This window comes from Arvicanthis niloticus, chromosome 7, assembly GCF_011762505.2.
Source record: "Arvicanthis niloticus isolate mArvNil1 chromosome 7, mArvNil1.pat.X, whole genome shotgun sequence".
NCBI classification, from domain to species: Eukaryota; Metazoa; Chordata; class Mammalia; order Rodentia; family Muridae; genus Arvicanthis; species Arvicanthis niloticus.
The window spans coordinates 68,095,403-68,114,996 of record NC_047664.1 but is presented as its reverse complement, the minus strand read 5'-3'; the positions used below and the strand labels follow the sequence as shown (position 1 = coordinate 68,114,996).

The 19,594-nt window shown below is 46.2% G+C and overlaps 1 protein-coding gene across 14 annotated transcripts in view; it reads left to right on the top strand.

Moving 5' to 3' along the window:
• Positions 1 to 667: 667 nt before the first annotated feature.
• Apbb2 (amyloid beta precursor protein binding family B member 2) overlaps positions 668 to 19,594 on the top strand; it is a 333,238-nt gene continuing 314,311 nt past the window's right edge. For 11 of the 14 annotated variants that reach the window (XM_034509338.2, XM_076938580.1, XM_076938574.1 and 8 more), the window contains exon 1: positions 668 to 810. The gene's annotated coding sequence lies outside the window, so the exon portion shown is untranslated. The remainder of the gene's footprint in view (positions 811 to 19,594) is intronic. The other 3 variants (XM_076938576.1, XM_076938575.1, XM_076938579.1) reach the window with 3 other exon arrangements.

The following is a 19,594-nucleotide window of genomic DNA, read 5'->3' as shown; positions in this document are numbered from 1 at the left end:
AGTCTGACCTAGGAATCAGTTTAACATTCCTTGGCTTGGTGAAGAACAAATTAAGGACCTCCAGGTGCCTGCAGTAAATCCTTTTATTGCCTAACAAACGGGTAGCAAGTAGATTATGCTTTTCCCTTTCCCAGGTGTATTTCTTGCGTGGCGTTATCTCGCTGTGATTTTCCAGTGCAGGAATATTCGTGTGTGGCATATGTCTGGGCGTGGGGGGGATGAGGAGGCAGAAGGCAGAAGTTTCACCTTTTAACATTCAGTTAGCCTGCAAAGCTGTGGGCAGCTCTCATCTGGTGATATTTTTCCATTCTAAAGGAACGCAGACGCGTGAGAGAAGAGTTCCCCCAAACTGCCTTTTGGTGCAGACAGACAGACGCTAGGCCACCTGGAGGGGATACCCGGGCTGCTCCGCACCCCCCAGCCTCTGGGTGTCACCCTGGCGCCCCCTGCCTCCCTGCTGCTCCGCAGCGTGGCCGCCTCCACCTGCAGGGGTCGCCCTGGGAGCGCGGCCCGCCCCCTTCCGCCGCGGCCTCCGCCCCCGGCCCCGCCTTGCTGGGTTCGCCCGGCTCCGCCAGGCCCCTCCGAGCCTTTCCTCGCGCAGCCGCCGCCAAAGCCTGGAGAAGTGGAATCTCGCCGCCGTTGCTCCCTCCGCGGGCCTCGGGGAGCCGCACTGGGCATGCTCAGTCGCCGGAGCCTGTGCTGCTCTAAGTAGGAAGCTCGCGTGCTGCAGCCCGCAGCTGATCCCGGCGCTCAGCGGACTGCGAGACCAAGGAGCCGGGTCCGGAGGCGATCGAAAGCCGCGCAGCGCTGGTGAGCTCCGCTTCCTTCCATGCCTTCCAGCCCGGGGATCCGAGGGATGGCCCAGAGTGCGGCGCGGGAGCCGGGCAGCGGGCGAAGCTGGCTGCTTGTGCCCTCGCGGCTGCTGCTCGGTTTCTGGCGGTCACCGCCGGTCGCTCAGCCGCAGCCCCAGCTGCAGCAGCTGCCGCCGCATCTGCAGCGGGCGCCCGCTGCGGAGTCCCGCTCGCTCCGCGCCCCCGCCGCAGGGCCGGCGCTCTGGCTACGGGCTCGCCCCGTCACTCCCATTACTCCCTCATTCCCACCAGGAGCTGGGGCTCGGCAGGGCCGGGCGAGGACACCGGGTCGCAGGGCTGTGCCCGGGAGGAGACTGCGGAGGGCAAAGTGCGGGTGGGCGCGGGCGACCCGTAGCGCACGCCCCCTTGCCCTGGGGCTGGCCTGCCCGCCCGGCGGCGCGCTCTTGCCAGAGACTCAGAGACCTGGCCAGCGTCTCCCGGGGTGCAGAGAGCCCAGCTACCCAGAGAGGAGAAGGGGGCAAAGTTCCTGTCCCCTCTGCTAGCTGAGAGCGTTTTAACTAGAAAATGGCTGTGTGCCGAGGGCCGGATCAGGGAAGCCGGTCATCGGGTCCCGAACGCCCCACTGCTGCCCGATGGGAGGAAGGATGGCTCAGACGCCAGAAATGACATTTGTGCAACGAAAACTAGCTGGGCGGAGGGAGGATGCGGAGTCCCGTAGAAACAATGATAAGTGGTGTCTCCATTGATGGAGAGGTCTGAAAACAGGAGGTCAGGCTCAAAAGGCCAAGGGAGTGTGGAGCTTAAAGAAAAAAAAAAAAGCTGGAGAAATCAGATGGAGAATTGGGACCGTTTTGTAGCAAGATTCTGCACAGTTACGACTGTCCCGGTCGCTTGGGGAAGGACTGAGTGGTTGGAGAGGGCTCACATGGAGGGAATTAGGTCAGTGTTTGAAGCCCACTGGGCTCTTAGAGGGGGCAGTTTTTAAAAGTCCTGTCACTGGCTTAGCCTTGTGCCGGATGTCTTAAATGAAAGTCATAAAGGAATATCATAAAACGATAATAGCAATATCATTTTGATATCAAGAAATAAGAAACTTTGTGAGGCTGGCCCTTTTGTTATTTGCTTTTTTTTTTTTTCATTTTACTGATTTAAGAATACGTTATGACAGCTGATCTGTTGTTTTATGATTTGGAGCCTTAAATCTTTTTTTTTTTTTTTCTTGCCAAGTTATTACAGAGCCTTTCCTGAAGTGGCCATGATAGTAGTGCCTGAATTCTTGTGGCTGACCTTGCGGAAACAGGACTGGGGGGGGGGGGGTGTCATTTCTTTATGAACTTAGGAACAGGCTTTGTCTTGTTTCAGTTTGAAAGCAGAGGGTTTCTCAGAATTTGGAGACTCTTAGCAGAATCTTAGAAATGGCATCTGTTTGGGAAGATGGTATTTGTTCTGAGGATGGGGACCCTTTTCCCCCCAGGCAGGCAGAAATCTAGTGGGAACAAGGGTGGCTGGAGTGGAGAGTGGTCCCATCTGTAGAGTGTGGGGGTGAGGTGGGGAGGTGTCACAAGTGCAAGATGTCTGCCACTGTCCTTTTGAACTTGATGTGTTAGATTGGTAGATGCCTTCAGAAAGTTCCCAGAAACAGAACTGCCGTGTACCACGCTTGCTTAGGGCCTCTGAGAAAGGACTCAGGTTGGGACCCTATTCTGGTACAAGTGCAGCTGCTGTCTTCTGACACTGTTACTTCTTCCCCAAATGGATACTTTAAACTATTCACCTTTAAGGAGCCAGGCAGAATCCTGGGTTTTGAAACTTCATGAAGACGTAGTTGAAAAGCTTGAGGGGCTACAATGTAACAGAGTAAGACTTTACATTTAGTTTCAGTAATATGAACACAGACTACAACATTATCTAGGAAAAGACAAATATTGCAAGAACACGTGTGCAAACAATATTTTAGGACAGTTATTTTGTATGTCATGTTTCTATTTTCTGAGGGCTTTTCCTGCCAGAGGAGAAAACAGCAAACAAATACTGGATTCTTTTTCTGTTAGAGCAGGAATCAACACTTGAAAGCCTTCCCATGATTACTAGAATTGTGTTCTGTTGCTTACCCTGATTCGTGGCTATCTAAATTTATCTAAGAGAAATAGAATCTTAATATCTTTCTAGCCACACCTTTAAAATAGGCAATATTTTTGTGATATAATACCTTAAGTATCCTAGAGACATACTGCGGTGTTTTATGAGACCAACAGCTACTCACTACACTAACAAGACTCTTAGGATGAGTTTTTGAAAAATACTGTATTAAGTTATTACTGATTATGTGGGTGATACTTTCCTTGCCTGAGTTAAGAAAACTAGAATTTGGTCAATGGCTGTTTCATAACAAAACTGATACTGTGCTCTTTATAAACAGTGTCTTGTATGTGACGTGTGTGGGCATGCATGCACATATGCATGCACTTGTCAAATGCACATGTGATGGTCAGAGGATCCTTTGGTGTAGCTCCTGCTAACCTTCACCGTTTTTGAGACCAAGTTTCATCTTTATTGTTGACCACTATGCCTACCAGGCTAACTGGCCTTGAGAGCCTTTGAGGATAATCCTGTCTTTACCTTTTCATCTTGCAGAAGGAATACTGTATTATCATGCCTGGCTTTAATGAAGGTCTTGGGGAGTTAAATCAGGCCTTTGCACAGCAAGTACTTTGCCAGTGGAGCCATCTCTCTAGCTCCTCGTGTATCCTTGGCTGATCGTGCCTTGACATAAATGCTACCCAGCCAAGAAAACCCTTCTAAGACGTGGAAACGTCAGACTTCATTAGCAATCTCACTGTGAAGTTTCCTCTCATAGGAGGAGAATATTTCGATAGTTCCATCATTATTCCCTGAGCATTCTCTCCTGAGACATCTTTGATTTGTTGTTTAGGATTAGGTCTGAGTAGAACAGCCTGCCTTCCAAGTGACCGGAATGCTTGTTAAGAAGCCTCCGTCTTTCAGCGGCGTTGTAGTACTAGCCAATAGAATTAATCTAGGGATGATAAGCCAGAACTACTCATTTTAAAGTGCCATTGGCGCACACTGTGCGTGGTGACACGTGCCGATGGCCTGTTTTCTAGCTGTAATGGCTTGTCCGAGGCAGAGTGGCAGGCTCCGTAATTAAGGGTCTGGTAGGATTTGATAGAAAACTCACCAAGCAGTGACTCCAAAGGCTTTGCCCCTGTGCCCTGCTCCTCCTTTAGTCCAGTTCACTCTGTGACCTGGAGAAGTCAGTTCACACCTTACAATCTCAGTTACCTCATTGGTAGAATGAGATTTGCAGTAGGATCCACGCTCTGGTTGGTTTGCTGAGTCCTTGGCCTGGTCTGGAGGTCTATAATCCCGCCATTCAAGGAGGGAGGAATTCATTTAGCAGTGTAGGTGAGGCTGAATTTGTGCATCTCAGAGCCTGTCCTGCCCTCGGTTTGTCTTACACCCTTCCTTCCTGGTCACTTCCTGCCTCCCACTGAGTTTTTCTTTTGCTACAGAATAATTGTCATCAGTGAACTCTGAACCTTCTGGTAGGAGGCAGAGCCAGGATTAGGCTTGGCTATCAGGCTTTGGAAAATTTTTAGCATCTTCTGAAGAGAGACTTTCTGCTTTCAGACTCCCAGCTCATGTAGAAGACCCTACCAGTTGCAGAGGAGGCATTCTGTGTCTTGGTTGCTGGGCTCTATCTTGTAGAATTTTAGCAGCACTTGCCTATGTTTTATCCTTCGCCTTTTGCCCTTAATGAGAGGTGCAGCTTTTGGCCTTAGAAATTGATTGCTGCTGTCATTTGGTGTGAGCATCTTCCCTGGCTGTGCAGGTGTTTATGGTCTGCTGCAGTAGCAGAAGTACCAGCTAGATGGTGATGGGACTGAGGACACAGGGGTCCTGTCCCATCTGGGTTATGCACGCGTTGCTTTTAGGATGCTCACAAAATTCAGCCCCATTCATCTTTAAGTGAGGCAGGAGAAGGTAGCCTGAGTTACTGCACATAAGTAGCAGTGAGGACGGTGACATCAGGGCCTCTGGCCTGCAGGATTCTGAATCCCTGCAAGGAGTAAGGCTAGAACTACAAACATGGGAAGAGGGCGGTGAGAACAGAAAAGATGGGGAGAGGAGGTAAGTCATCACCCTGTGGTCAAGACTAGGGAGCCTGGATCTAGTTAAAGACATAGGAGGTCAGCACACCGATCAATTTACTTATTAACTGACTATCTAACAACAAAAGATACAGACAAACAAAACAAAAAAGAACTAAAGGAAAAAAATGACAATGTATAACTTTCTGGTATAGAAGATGCATAAAATGCATGAGTTCACAGAGACAAAGGAGAGAGAACATAGAGCAGAATAACGGGGTGAAATAGGCCTGAAATGTCTTCTGTATGTGAATGACTTGAGGATGTTAGGAAGTTAGCCATTGTGTCCTTTTCCTCCTGTGGATGCTGCAGGATTTTGCCTGCAGCACAGTACCTGGAGTTTCTGAACTTGAGCTATATTGGCAAGCCTGCTTCAGGAATGCTTGGAGTGGGAGGAAGTGTGGCTTTGTTATTTTTAGTTGACTAAAAAATGCAGACTTTTGAACTGAGCTAGGAGGAGTGTGCATTTGGAGGATGCAACTGGACCGACTTTGCAGAGTTCTGAAGAGGAAGGGCGAGTTCTTTTGCTGGAGAAGGAAGGCTTGGCATCTCCAATGGACTGGGATGTAGCATGTCCAATCCACCGCCCTAGAAAACAAATCTTAATTTGTAGGCATTGCAGAAGTGAACCGTTTGTGTATATGCAGAGCACAGTGCACGCCCCGAGGGCTGAGAGTCTATCAGTGGCATTTTCATTGTTCTTACTGCAGTGATAATGGGTGATATTAGAGCCAGGATTTTATTGTTGTTTAGATGAGGAGAGCTGCCCCTTTCTTTGAGATTATGCCCTTCCAATTTTGGGGTAAAAATCTTCTGTGAAGGAATGGGAATATTTTCGTTTGGCAGCTTAATGGTCCATGAAATTGCTAAGTCTGGGAATCTGGTCCTGAGATGCAGAGTTCTGCCCTTGGGATTGAGTTATCGAAGCCAGACCAACACATAGAACTTGTGGGTGGGCTGCTAGGGCCCCTGGGCCTTTCAGGAATGTAGAGTCACCCAGAGTCTCAGGAGCTGTGAAGGAATTCATTTTGAAAGTGCCCTGGGAACTAGTGAGTGTTTTTGAATTATAGCCTAAGAATGACCAGCAGGATGCCAGGATGAAGGACGAGGGCCTGGGAGAGCAGACAGGGCTAATGGCAGCAGTGTGAATTCAGCAGGCAGGCCTGGAGATGTATCTTGGCATTTGTTTCTTTGCGTGGCGATCTCGTTCTGGCAGAACAACATGCTTTTGCAATTTGGAGATGGTGATTCTAGGAATCGCTGTTGGAAGCAAGACCATTGAATCATGAATTGCTTAATCGTCGTTTTTATGTGGGCTCCCATGCCATGGTGTCCTCCAGGATAAGCCTGAGATGCTTAGGGGAAGCTTAAGAATGGCTGGCCCCTGGAAATTGCTGCTTGTCACCTTTTTTTTGTTTTGTTTTGTTTTGTTTTTTTCTTCTTTTCTTTTTGGTAGTGGTGAGGATTACTGTTGGGTAGCAGACCAGGGGAAGAAAAAAAAATTTCTAGGTTTGAAATAATAGTTTAACACAGTAAATAATGTATTTCAGGAAACACTTTAGAAGTCTGCTGAGCTTAGTGGACCTGAGAAGATGCATCAGCCACTAAAGCACTTTCCATACAAGCATGAGGACCCAGGTTCAATTCCCAGCACCCATGAAAAAAGCTAGGCATTGTGCTGTAACCGCAGCTCTGGAGAGGAAGAGGCAGGAAGATCCTTGGGGCTTCCCGGCCAGCCAATCTGAGTAGGTGAACTTCAGGGTCAGTGAGAGAGACCCTGTCTTTAAAAATAAGGAAGAGATCCGGGCAGTGGTGGCGCACACCTTCATTCCCAGCACTCAGGAGGCAGAGGCAGGTGGATTTCTGAGTTCAAGGCCAGTTTTGAACTCACTCTAAAGAGTGAGTTCTAGGACAGCCAGGGCTACACAGAGACACCCTGTCTCAAAAAAAAAAAAAAAAAAAAAATTGAGAGGGAGAGAGAGAATGAAAGAATAATTTGAGGAAGATGAACAACATTGACCTCTGACCTATGTATGTACATATGCTCACACGTGAACACGTGCAAACATATACGTAAAATCTGTGCTTAATCATCTGTGTCTCACCCATCATAATAGTATTAACTTTACCTTAAGCTCTCTGAGCTCAGAGCTTCATGGCTATTATGCCATCCAAACCTCAGGAAACCCTGTTCCTATTTTAGAGATGAGAAAATAAGCTAAGTTTTTTTTTTTTTTTTTTTTTTTTTTTTTCTAATAGGCTGTACAGTGGCCATCCTGTTGTTCTGGACTTTCAGTAAATACTGAGGAGACCACTGGTTGCCAAGTGACAGGATGAAGCGATAACGTTTATTTATTAGGAACCAACCGTGTGCCTGCAGCTCTCCAGGAAGCATTTCATTTAACTCTTTGCAGGGAACAGCTTCATTCCCCACCTGACAGTTAACTGTGCTTCAGAAGAGCTAGAGGCCTCGTCCAGGCCCTGCAAGAAGACTTGTCTTCTTGCCACCATCCCATTAAACTTACTTGAGCTCAGTGTTTGGGGAAAAGGTAAAAATGTTACCGCCCATTTGACTTCAGAGCACACAGTTAACTGGAATCTGCCCGTTGGTTGTACCGATATTTCCTTTTGGTTTAGGCTCCCAAGTGCATTTTTTTTATGTGATTTTTTTTTCAGACATATTAGAAATTAGTTGTTCTGACGACTCTCTGGGCATTTCCCAGGATAGATTGCTTTTGTATAAAATAAGGGGAATTTGATTAGTCGTCACATGCAGGTACTGGGAAGCTGAACCACTGGATGAGGGTTTCAGGGCCTCCCCAGCAGGCTCAAGGCTGGTCTGAGGTTCTGATTCCTGGGGCCTTGGCCTGAAACTATGGGAGATAGTGTGTTTCCCTGGGCTTGTTCTTAGCTGCTGACTGTGTTCTTAACTTGAAGGTCTTTGTTTAGTTTGTTCAGTAGACTTGTTCTAGGCAAAGGCCAGGCTACCTTCTACATTGAGTATCTTGCATTGCTGAGCAGTGCTGTCTGTAAGTGGAAGTACTGTGTTTAGCTGAAGTACTTACTGTCTATAGGTCAAAATACTATGTATGGCTGGGCAGTGCTGTCTGTAGGTAGAAATACTGTGCATTGCTGCAGTACTGTCTGTAGGTGGAAGTACTGTGCATAGATGGGCAGTACTGTCTGTAGGTAGAAGTACTGTGTAAGGCTGGGCAGTACCATTTATAGTTAGAAGTACTGTGTGTAGCTGAAGTACTGTCTGTAGGTGGAAGTACTGTGCATAGATGGTCAGTACTGTCTGTAGGTGGAAGTACTGTGCATAGATGGGCAGTATTGCCTCTAGGTGGAAGTACTGTGTAAGGTTGGGCAGTACCATTTATAGTTAGAAGTACTGTGTATAGCTGAAGTACTGTCTGTAGGTAGAAGTACTGTGCATAGATGGGCAGTACTATCTGTAGGTGGAAGTACTGTGCATAGATGGGCAGTACCATCTGTAGTTAGAAGTACTGTGTTTAGCTGAAGTACTGTGTAGGTGGAAGTACTGTGTATAAGCTGAACAGTACTGTCTGTAGGTAGAAGTACTGTGTATAGCTGAAGTACTGTCCGTAGGTGGAAGCACTGTGTGTAGCTGGGCAGTACTGTCTGTAGGTAAAAGGTGAAACCTAGCACAAGTTATGTTTCCCGGGTTGCTTCATTTTTGGTGAGCTACTACAATGTAATTTGTGGACGGACATGGCTGAGGCCTGATGAGAATGCTCAGGTGCTGGGGCCTAGATACCATGGGGAGCCCTGCTCAGCCCTAGACGCTCTCTGCCTGCTGGCATTAGAGAACTTTTCGGATTCTCCCCAAGAAACAAGTTTCATATATGTTTTTCTAGGTCATTAGTTAAGAGAGACATTTTATTCGGTGACTCCCAGAAACCTCAGCTCCACGTGTTCATTCCTTTGTGCAGCAAATGTTTATTGCATACATAGTTGGTGCCAGGCACTGTGCCAAGTCCAAGAAGACAGAAGAATGTGCCAGAGCATCGGTAGGGTGCTCTAATGGAGGCCTGTGTGGGCTTTGCAGGAGTGGCGAGAAAGGAGCTGTTCCTTCTTTACCGAAGTGGGGGTGCTGCGTGGAAGAGGAGCCATGGTAAGTGGCTCTTGTGAAAGTCTCCCCTGAAGAAGCCCTTTTCTGGCTCCTGACCCACCCTCAACTCCCTGAACCTTTCAGAGCCTGTCTTCCCTGCCAACACGGGATCCTCCCATGGAAGTAGGAACGTGGCCATTCAAATCTCTGCAGTACCGCTTTTCCATTTGGGGTTAGGGAGAGGGGCAGGACACTTTTGCCCTGCAGGGCACATTTGGCCTGGAGACATTTTAGCTTGACTCTTAGCTTTTGCAGATAGAGATTAGGGATGCTATCGGCCAGTGTACAGTGCACAGGGCAACCTTGCCCTGGAGAGATTATTGGAGCTTGGTGTTGAAAAATCACACCCTTAGGGTTCTGGTATTGCCCTATCATGGAGTCGCCACATGTCCACCAATGGCAGAATTCTAGGTGAACACCATAATTATGTAATGCCTCTCCTGCAAATGAGAGAGCAAAAGGTGTGTATGTAACACGATTTTGAAGATTTCAGGAGTTGATAGAGGAAAAGGGCTTAGACCACCACGTGGCAGGCCGTGAGACCTGAACCGTTATCATTACTCTTGGCTTACCAAGGTCTGCCTTTTGAACCAAAGAGCTCAACTTTGGGGAACCTGTTTTAGTGCTGCCCCCGGTGTACTTTGGTGTAAGAACTGTCTGGAGGTTTCCCCTGTTCCTTTTGTCAGTATTTCCCTCTGTTCCCACCCCGTTGACTCTAGGGCTTTCAGTAGCTTTGCCTTTCATCCCTTTTTCCCAGGGACCCAAATCTGTGTCCTTGCCAAGCCTTCCCCTAGAGGGCTGGGAATATATTTATGATCTTCCTTAGCTCCATCTATTTTGGGAATGGTGAGAAAGTGGGAAGCAGGTCAGGGGGAGCTGCTGTATTGTTTCCTGACTGCCAATGCTTCCTCCACCGTGAGATGAGTCGGGAGGCAGCTGGAAGTACCTGCTCGTAACTCTTCCCTCTGCACACCCCCAGCTCATCCCCCAGCTAAGTGCCTACTACTTCCAAAATACCCAGTAATTGGGTCACAACGTTATCTGCCTGCCAGGAATCATTTCTGAAAATCAAAGCAAAGATGCAGACTTCTATCAGTGAGGTTTGAAACATCTCTATCCTCTGCTTTACGGTTATTCCAAAAATAGAAGTAGAGGAAAGCTGTCTTTTTATCTCAGTTAGGTGACTGTGTCTTTGTGGCCTGGAACTATATCTTATTTTCACTTTTGTCAAAAGTATTTGGGGCCCTTTTACAGGGAGATGAGCCTTTGTGGGCTCCACTCAGTGGATCAGGTTTACTGTTAAATTTTTTATAATGGGAGTTTTGAGTTTTGGATGCTCTCAACAGACTATGGAGAATGCAAGAAACCAAGTGTCTTAGTTACTGTTCTATTGCTGTGAAGAGACACCGGGTCAGGCAGTTTATAAAAGAAAGCATTTAATTGGGAGCTTGCTTACAGTTTAGAGGGTTAGTTCATTATCAGCATGGTGAGGAACATGGCAGGCAGGCCTGGTGCTGGAGCAAGATAGAGATAGAGAGTAGAGGGAGAGAGAAAGAGAGATGGTGAGACAGAGAGACAGAGGGACAGAAACAGACAGGCACTAGGCCTGGTGTAGACTTTTAAAGCCTCGGAGTCCACCCCCAGTACACACCTCCACCAACAAGGCCACACTTTCTAGTCCTTCCCAAACAGTTCCACCAACTGGGGACCAAATATTAAAATATACAAGCCTATGGGGCCATTCTTGTTCAAATCATCACACTGAGGTTATTTCTAATTCCTTCTCCACACCTCTTGTCTTCTCTTGAATGAGAATAATGACCTCTTAGTTTGCATCTCTGTTTGGCTTCCCAGAAGCTGGGGGCTGATCCCAATGCCCTGTGATGAACCTGACCAGGATGGCCACTCTGTCTGGTTGGATTTATTGAGAAAAGCTGACAGCTGAGGAACTGGCTACAATACAGTATAGTGTTACCAGCAGAGATTATATACCAGTATTATCCCCAGACCAGTGAGTGTATACTTTTGGTTAGATTTTGAGTGTGTCAGGTAAGTCTCAGCTCAGTCTCTTCCCGTTACCTACATCTCTGCTGTTTAAATCACCACTTGTCTCTAGCCCCTGTGTGGAGCCCTGCCATTCCCCACAGCCTCCAGTTTCTTCCTACCACCATTGCCTCTCCCTTCAGAGTTTGCAGTCATTCTCCAAGTAGCTTGCCCATTTCTTCTCCGTGCTGTTTCTAAGATCCTCTGCAGGTGTGGGCATGTCCATTCTGCCTGTCCAGGGACTCCTTGCTGCCCGCAGGCTGAAAGTACAGCTGCTTGGCACTGAACCCAACACCCTTGGTGATCTGCCTTCCTCTCATGCCCTGGACTTGCACACTACCATTTGTACAACGTGCCATGCATTCTTTGGCATTGGACAGAGGACTTCTGTTGGCTGCATCCATCCCTGATGGACTGTTTTTCATCTGTCTGATGTCAGTCCTCCTACAGGAAGTTGCTTACTCGGTACCCACCTCACTGTGCATTAGAGTCACCCCTGGGCTTGTGAAAACACATCTTACTGGTCCTAGGCCTGGAGTTCCCAAGTCTGTGGTGTGGCTTGACAAAAGTCTGCATTTGTCAGGGTTTCCCAGGTAGCATCTAAGCTGCTAGACCAGAGTCACACCTGGAGAGCCACTGGTGTACACAGTCACCCATGTCAGGGTCAGGGGTTCTTCTCCGTGCTCCTACGGGGTTCTCACACCCTAAGTCCTGAGCCCTTCATCTTCATCCATATTTCTTCCTGGCTTCTGTACATAGTCTGTGGATCCCTGTGGGATGGTTCTGAGTTCCTTTGTATTTGCGTTTCTAGTGTTGGAATGAACACATTTTCTGCATCTGTTGTTTCTGTTTCCTCTTCTTCTCTCCATCCTCTTTTCCCTCCACCCCCTCCCCACTTCTGAATTTATAAGCAATACTCTGTGGTGTTCAGGAGATCAGTATGAGTTTACATATAAGTAAATTAAAATAAGTCATTTTTTTTTTTGGTTATTGTTCTAAATTCTAGAATGGTTTGGAGAGAAGCCATTACTGTTTCTAGAACATAGTTTTCTTGTACTTCTTCAGTGTGGCTAACGTGGAAATAAAATGTGTCCAAAAGAAATGCAGAGGACATTCAATTTAGCAAGTAGAATTGCATACAAATAGTCCTTATGATTAAAAAAACAAAACCACCAGATCACACTGAATTGAAATTAAGCCATCTTTAACTCGGACGTATAACCAAATACCTAAGTCATCATTTCTGCAGGCGAGGGGAGGGGAGGGAGGGGCTGCTAAAGTATCTCCTTCACTTACCCATGTGTTTGTCAGGCATATGTTTACTATGCCCAAAGTCTGCCTTTGAGATGCCCATAGCAGCACTTTGAGCTGCCATGGAGAGTTGTAAGACATTGTGCTCTCTTTGATATAGGGGAAGCCCGGGCTACCTTTCAGTGCTCATAGGTTCACTGTTCAACGGATTTAAAAGTGAGCTCAAATAGAAGCCCAAGAGCCATTTTATTAGAGTATAAAAGAAAAAAGCCCAGAGGAGGCAAGCTGTAAGGTCAACTGCTGCCTGGAGACAGGGAACGGAGAAGGGAAGGGAAGAAGCCATGCCAAGTAAGCTGGCGTGCGGGTCAGACACATGGCTGACAGGCAGCCAGGTGGTGGGGAGAGAGGCTTTAGAGAAAGTAAGCAAGCCTATGTTTGGGGAGACTCTCAAAGTGTTACAAAAAAGCAGGCTTAAGAAGAGAAGGAAAAATTTAACTTTGTTTTGAATGATTCAGAAAGGTGGGCTGACTTAGGCCCCTATGCGGCTGCAACCTCTAAGCTTCTGTATTAGAGGTGAGGATTTTGGGAAGGTACAGTATTTCATTAAAAAACTAATTTCTCTTTAGCCTGGCTTAAGGTGAGCCCACCTTCCTAGGCCCTTTAGCCATCGTGATTAAACTAGCCCACGTGAGATGTTAGGTCTCTATCCACGCCAGAGATTCTGTTTTTCTGATCTAACTTCCTGGAAGGAAATTCTGTGAAAGACAGGGGTGATGAGATCCTAGGGCCTAAGGTCCTAGGTGGTGTGACTGGGTGACATTCTGCTGGGTCCTGAGTGACAGGAAATGAAGGCTATGTCAAGAGCCTGGCATGTTAATGCACCGAATACCATGTGTAACGAATGGACCCAGTGTAAATGTATAAGAACACAAGTAAACGCATAATGAATGTAGTGTAAATTTTTAAAAAAATGCACAAGCAACCCCAAATGAAGAAGCAGTGTGACATGGAGACCTCTCAGGCCAATGGATTGGTTCAGAAGGGCCTCACTTACAAACCATCTTGAGGGATCCCCTGTGCACCTACAGTCTTACACACTGATTGCGCTCACTCACCTTGGTATAGTGCCTGCCGTCTGGGTCTGAGCTCGGTACCGCCTCCGGGACTTCTAAAATAGGCTGCTTAGCGCACGCTTGTTAGAAATGAAATGATAATCTTGGTGTCACACCAAGGAACACGTGAGCAAAGCAAAAGTAACTGGGCAAGGCAGGTAGTTCTTTCTGTGAAAAGGGTCACCAGAACTCAGGTACGCTAGCAAGCATTCTTGGCCAAGATGGTTTCTGTCTTGTATCTTAGGTGTAGACTGCAGCTGTGCCCCATCTGTGGGAGCTCGGCTTCGACGGCTCAGGAGATTGGCAATACAAAGGGAAAGAGGAAGAAAGGTTCAGGAAATTCAAGTCCTTGCTGGGCTAACTACCTTTAATAGGAAAAAAAAAACACATTTCTTACGTGCTTTTGCCTTACTCAGTTTAACAGATTGTAGGTTTTGACTTGAATTGTGGAGATTATGATGTCATTGTGTCTTTTGGGTATGCAGACATTGCTCTGGGTGTCAGCTGACTGAGAAGAAGGCAGAGAGGAGGTGACTGACCTGTGGGTTTCCAAGGGGAGCGCTAAATTTGAGAAGTAACCCCCATCTGTCTTTTCTATACCACACTTCTCTCCTTCCTTTTTTCTGTTCCTTCTCTTTCTCCCTCCTTTTCTGCACCGTGTAACTCCCTTCCTCAGGGCTGCATAGCCAAGCTGGCTCAAACCTAACTATGTTAGATCTTGATCTTCAGACCTCAATTTACGACTGAGTGCCAGAATTATAGGCAGTCAGCTAAATGTATCATCCTCAGCTAAAAGTACTAGCTTTTGAATTTACTTTTAGTTCAGGTATGTTTAGTTTCGGTCTTTCTTGAAATTAGAGTACAGGTGACCTACGCCAGCCATTTTGAAGAGATTTATTTTCTGATACCTTACTGTTCTTTGGCATAGCAAGCACAGAAGGGGCCAGGGAGGGTTGAGCTTGCCAAAAAATGTTTATTTGCAAGGATCCCAGGGTGAGTCTTAAGAAGGTATGTTAAAGACAAGATAGTTAAGATAGAACCTGATGCCTGATATCTTTTAGGTATTACCTATAAGTAATACCAGCACTCGGGAGGCCGAGGCAGAAGCATCAAGAGCCCAGGACAGCCTGGGCTACAAGGTTAGAATAAAAAAACAAAACAAAACATTTGACTCAGCTATCAGGTTGGTGAAGAGGTCCCTATTTGTGCTGTATTCTCTTCTGCTTAGAGTAGTTTCCAGAAAGATGCAGTGGGAGTTTACTTAGAAAAGAGTGAAAGGAGCCGGAGCTGGAGGGAACAACCAGAGACACATCTAAGCAGGGCAGGGAGGGAGGAGCAGGGAGGAGCTGGGAGGAAGGAGCATGTCAGGAATGGGGGGAGGAGCAGGGCAGGGAGGAGCAGGGCAGGGAAAGAGGAGCAGGGCAGGGAGGAAGGAACAGGGCAGTGGTGAACATGGCTGGAAGGAGCAGAGCAGGGAGGAGCTGGGCTGGGAGGAGCAGGGCAGGGAGATTCCTTTAGTTCAGGGCTTTAGATTTGGGTGGGTTTTACTTTTGGGTCCCTAGTTTTGTGCTCCTGAAGAGACAGGGACTCTGTCAGAGATGCTGATGGTGCTGGAGACTGTTACAGTTTGCAGAGTCCCCATGTTTCAAAGCTCTGAGGAAACTCCGGTTGCCATCCTAGTTAATGTATTACACCGATTTGGGCAGAAAAACCACTGTGCAAGGACATGGCCACTAGGTCAGCGTCAGTTCCTAAAAATGACTCCCAGAACTGAAGGTTAATTCTACGAAAATAAATACAGGAAGTCCTGCATTCCACCCACTTGTGTATCCCTGTCTCACAGATCCGAGTCATCTCCTGCTGCATCTGGTTTTACTTCCATGTAAATCACCCCACTTTACCAGGCCTAGGTCCTACTGTTTTTTTTAATAAGGAGTGGAGTTTCATTGATTTTTTTTTTTTTCCCTCTCCCTTGGTTCTGAGGGCACGGGAATTGCAAGAAAGAAACAATTAAAACAACATCATCAACAACAACAAGACCCAGTACTCATTGATTTGTGACATTATTATCTTTATTCCTGTAAGAAAGCAGGATTTTCATATCAGCAGGACTGTGCTGTTTCCCTTTGAGAGAAATAAGGGGTGGGGAGGAAAGGAGAATGGATGGCTTCATTCAGAGTTTATATAAAGTTTTGCTTAACATTTGTTCTTGGATGAACACTTGTGAATGTATTGCCTGCCTTCTGCAGCGCTAGCTATTAAACAATACCATGATGCCTTGCCAAGAACAGTTTCCTGCTATCAGAGCTTAAACTTAAGGCAGCCTTCATTTATTTGTGTAATAGGAGAACTGGGTGGGTGCAGGTTTTCGTTAAAGCACCTTTATTTTTCCTTCATGTTGACCTTGGGATTAATTTCAAAAATACCTGGCCTTATGCCATCTTGATAGATGCTTATGTGTTAAAGAATGTGATGTGATGTCCCCTGTGAATGTTCCAAGGTGATGTAACTGTTAACAGTTTGTTTGCATAAAGCCAGCGATAGGAGAGAGCGAATAGACTCAGAAACAGGCTCTGTCTCTGGGAAGGATAGTGGATAACTTTTTATACCCCTCTGTCTCATTCTCTCTTTCTGAGTTTTGGCGAAGTGAAAGGGAGTAAAATTACTATCATGTGTTTTATCTGAAAGGTATGTTCTCGGGACTGTATCTCAGAGACTATTTGGGAATGAAAGCGCTAAGTGAAATAAGCCAAGCACAATGAGCCTACGGTTTTACTAACCTGGGATAGTCAGGTCACAGAGGCAGAAGCTAGACTGGGGTTGCTAGGGTGACAGAAGCTGGTGTTCCCTGGGACCAAGGTTTCATTTGGAAGAGACGTTCGGAGGATGGATGCTGGTGATAATGACCCAGCACTGTGGATGTGCTTAATTCATATAATTATAAACTTAAAAATGGGTGAAGCAGTTAAAATTTGGGGGAGGAGTTAACTTGCCCCAGACTGAAGCTTCTGTGAGCCTGTCCAAACCTCAGGGTGGCCTGCACCTGAACCTGGAACTCTAAGGGCTGGGGAGGGGACAGGTGGTACTCACTTGTCACTTAACCTTGACACCAAGTTCCTGTCTTGTCAAAAAGCTTTCTTTTGCACGGAAACTCATACTTATCCAGACTGGGCTTTAGATTCGGATGGATCTGGGTTTAAATGTGAGCAGCTGTATCTTCAGTTTCTCCACCTGTGAGATACCGGCAGGAGGTACTGACAGGGCCATACTGGTGGGCGGGTCTGCTGTGGTCCTGTGAAGTGTGTTCTCTACGGGCCATCAGCATGGTCAGCATACTCAGCTTCCCTTTTGAGTTTCTCTTTTATTGTTCAGATGGTTGTCAGGCGGAATAGTCTTTCTGAGAGCATTGCATTTTTGTAACTGGGCTACCAGTGATGGTCCTTTATCAGATTTGTCCTTTTTTAGGATTAAAACAAAAGGAAGTTTTCTTTTCTCTCTAAAGACTTATTTATAATTTATTATTGTTTTGTGTGTATGAGTGTGTTGCCTGCATTTGTGTCTGTGGACCGCTTTTGTGTCGTTGCCTATCCATGGTGGCCAGAAGAGGGTGTCAGATTCCCTGGAACTGGAGTTCCAGATGGTTGTGAGCTGCCTTGTGGGTGTTGGGAATCAAACAGCATTTCGGCACTGTTAATGCCCTATGGACAAGCAGCCAGTGCTCTTAATCTTGAACTGTTTCTCCAGCCAAGATAGGTCTTTTAAGAAAGGCTCATGGAAAGAGGTGTGTAACATGCTTTGCCTTCAATTACCCAGTTTTTTTTTTTTTTTTTAATTGGGTTTGTTATTCCCCCTTGATAGACTGTCAGTGTGGTGGTACCATGGATCATAGTTTGGTAGGCTTGGAGGACTTATGGGTTAGGGTTTGACCCTAGGTCTCACTTGGTCAGCATGATACCCACACCAGTCTTTTGTACATCATTGCCCAGGCTGCCTTGCAACTCACTGGGTAACACAGGCTGGCCCTAAACCCATGGTAATACTTCACCCTTAGCCTCTTTAGCAACATGTGCTACGGTGGCCCTCTCTGCTTGCTCTTTAATTAAAATGAAATTATATTTACTTAGTGTGTGTGTGTGTGTGTGTGTGTGTGTGTGTGTGTGTGTGTGTGTGTAGGTAGGTAGGTAGGTAGGTAGGTAGGTAGGTAGGAGAGAAGACAACCTGTGACTCAGGTTTTTTCTATCATGTGGGTGCTGGGACTTGAATTCAGGCTCTTAAGCTTGAGTAAAGTTTTTCACCTTCTGAATCATTCCCCTGTCCTAATTTTTCAAATTAAAAATGATTTACCTGTTGGTTTGTTTTGCACATGTGTGTGTGTATGTGTGTGTGTTTGCATATTTGTGGGTATGCCTGTGTGTGGAGCCCTAAGTTCACATTGGATATCTTCCTGAATCACTACTGAGGCAAGGCCTCTTGGTTGAACTTCCTGATTTAGCCAGTTTGGCAAGCCAGGCCTCTCTGCCCTGTTTGCAAGAGTGTTGGGGATGTGAACTCTGGTCTTCATGCTTGTAAACTGCACGTGTTTTATCCCTGATCCCCTATTTGGTTTTTGAAACAAAGAAAATTTCTCCAGTCTATGAAAGGTAATATATACTTAAAAAAAATGTAGTTGGTGTTTTCTCTAAAAACAAATCAAGGATTTCTGTAATCACAGAACATTGTATCCTGAGGACGTGCTCCGCATAATGACAAGGATGAGCCCCGGCCACCAGGGGAGATTGCCTGGCAGCCGCAGAGTGTTCTATAAATTTAACATGGTCTGAAAATTACATTTCCTGTGGAGTGGCAGTAAGAATTTACTTGGCTAAACTATTCTATGTTTTCTCTGGAGGTAACCTGTTACTTCAGTTATTTATTTATTTGTTTATTTAAAATGGAGGTCATATTGTTTCTTCCAAAAACAATTTTGGTTGCCCTCTAGAAAAACCTGTTGGTAATTTCATTTGATTTTGAGCCAAGATGATTCTGGGAACACAAGAATGGACGCTGGGGACTGGGTGAAAATTTGATGCTAGGACATGTTCAGACCGACCTTGTGATGTCTGCTTCGCCCAGTGGCTCGCCTGGCCTTTGGAGCGCCTGCTCCTTTCTGTAAGTTTGGCAGTTCATGTCATTTAGATGCTGTTTTACTGGGTTTTGTCTTTTAGTTATGTATGAGGTCATCTTACTGGGTCCTTTCAAAGACAGTAAGTAGCGGGCTGGTTAATAATTATACAGGCCAAAGGATTTCCCCCAACTCTGCTGTTGTAGAAATATCTAATTGTTTTCCTGGTGTCCAGAGAGTACCAGACCACCAAGTTCATGGTGAATATATTTCTCACAGTTCACAGTATAGTGGATATCTAGCAAATATACAGGCACAAGACTGACTTCTCATTAAGAAAAATTTGAGTCACACTTATTTATTTAAATATTGAGTACTTTGTTTCCCCCTGTCCTTGAAGGCCAATGCTTATCAGAATGACAATTCTAAAGTCGTTATTTTCCATAATGTGTGATAGTGGCTATCAGACCTGATGCGTTCTAGGACATCAACAGTGCTGAAATGCCATGAGTGGCACTCCAGGGTTGTCACCTCTTAGGAAGAAGCGTGGGCACATTGGTGAAGTTTATCATCAATGATCACAGAGCTGGGATCATCACAGGCAGAGTAATTGAGTGAAGAGCAATCAACCTCTCCTTATTTTGAGACAGGGTCTCACTATGCAGCTCTGGCTAGCTTTTCTATGTAGAACAGGCTGGTCTCAAAGTCACTGAGATCTACGCCTCTGCCTCTCCAGTGCTGGGATTACTGGTGTGCACCATGCTAGCCATCCTCTCATTGGATGAGCAAACAGCTCTAAGACAGCGGGTAGAATGATCTGCTTCCACTCCGTAGTTTGTACTTCTGTACTGATAATAGCATCAGCTGACCACACATCATGAAGAAACAAGATGAAAACAGGAGAGAAAATCCTGAGATCTTTCTCTTGGGCTGTAGTCTATACAAAGATGCTATCTCACTGGCCAGAACAAAAT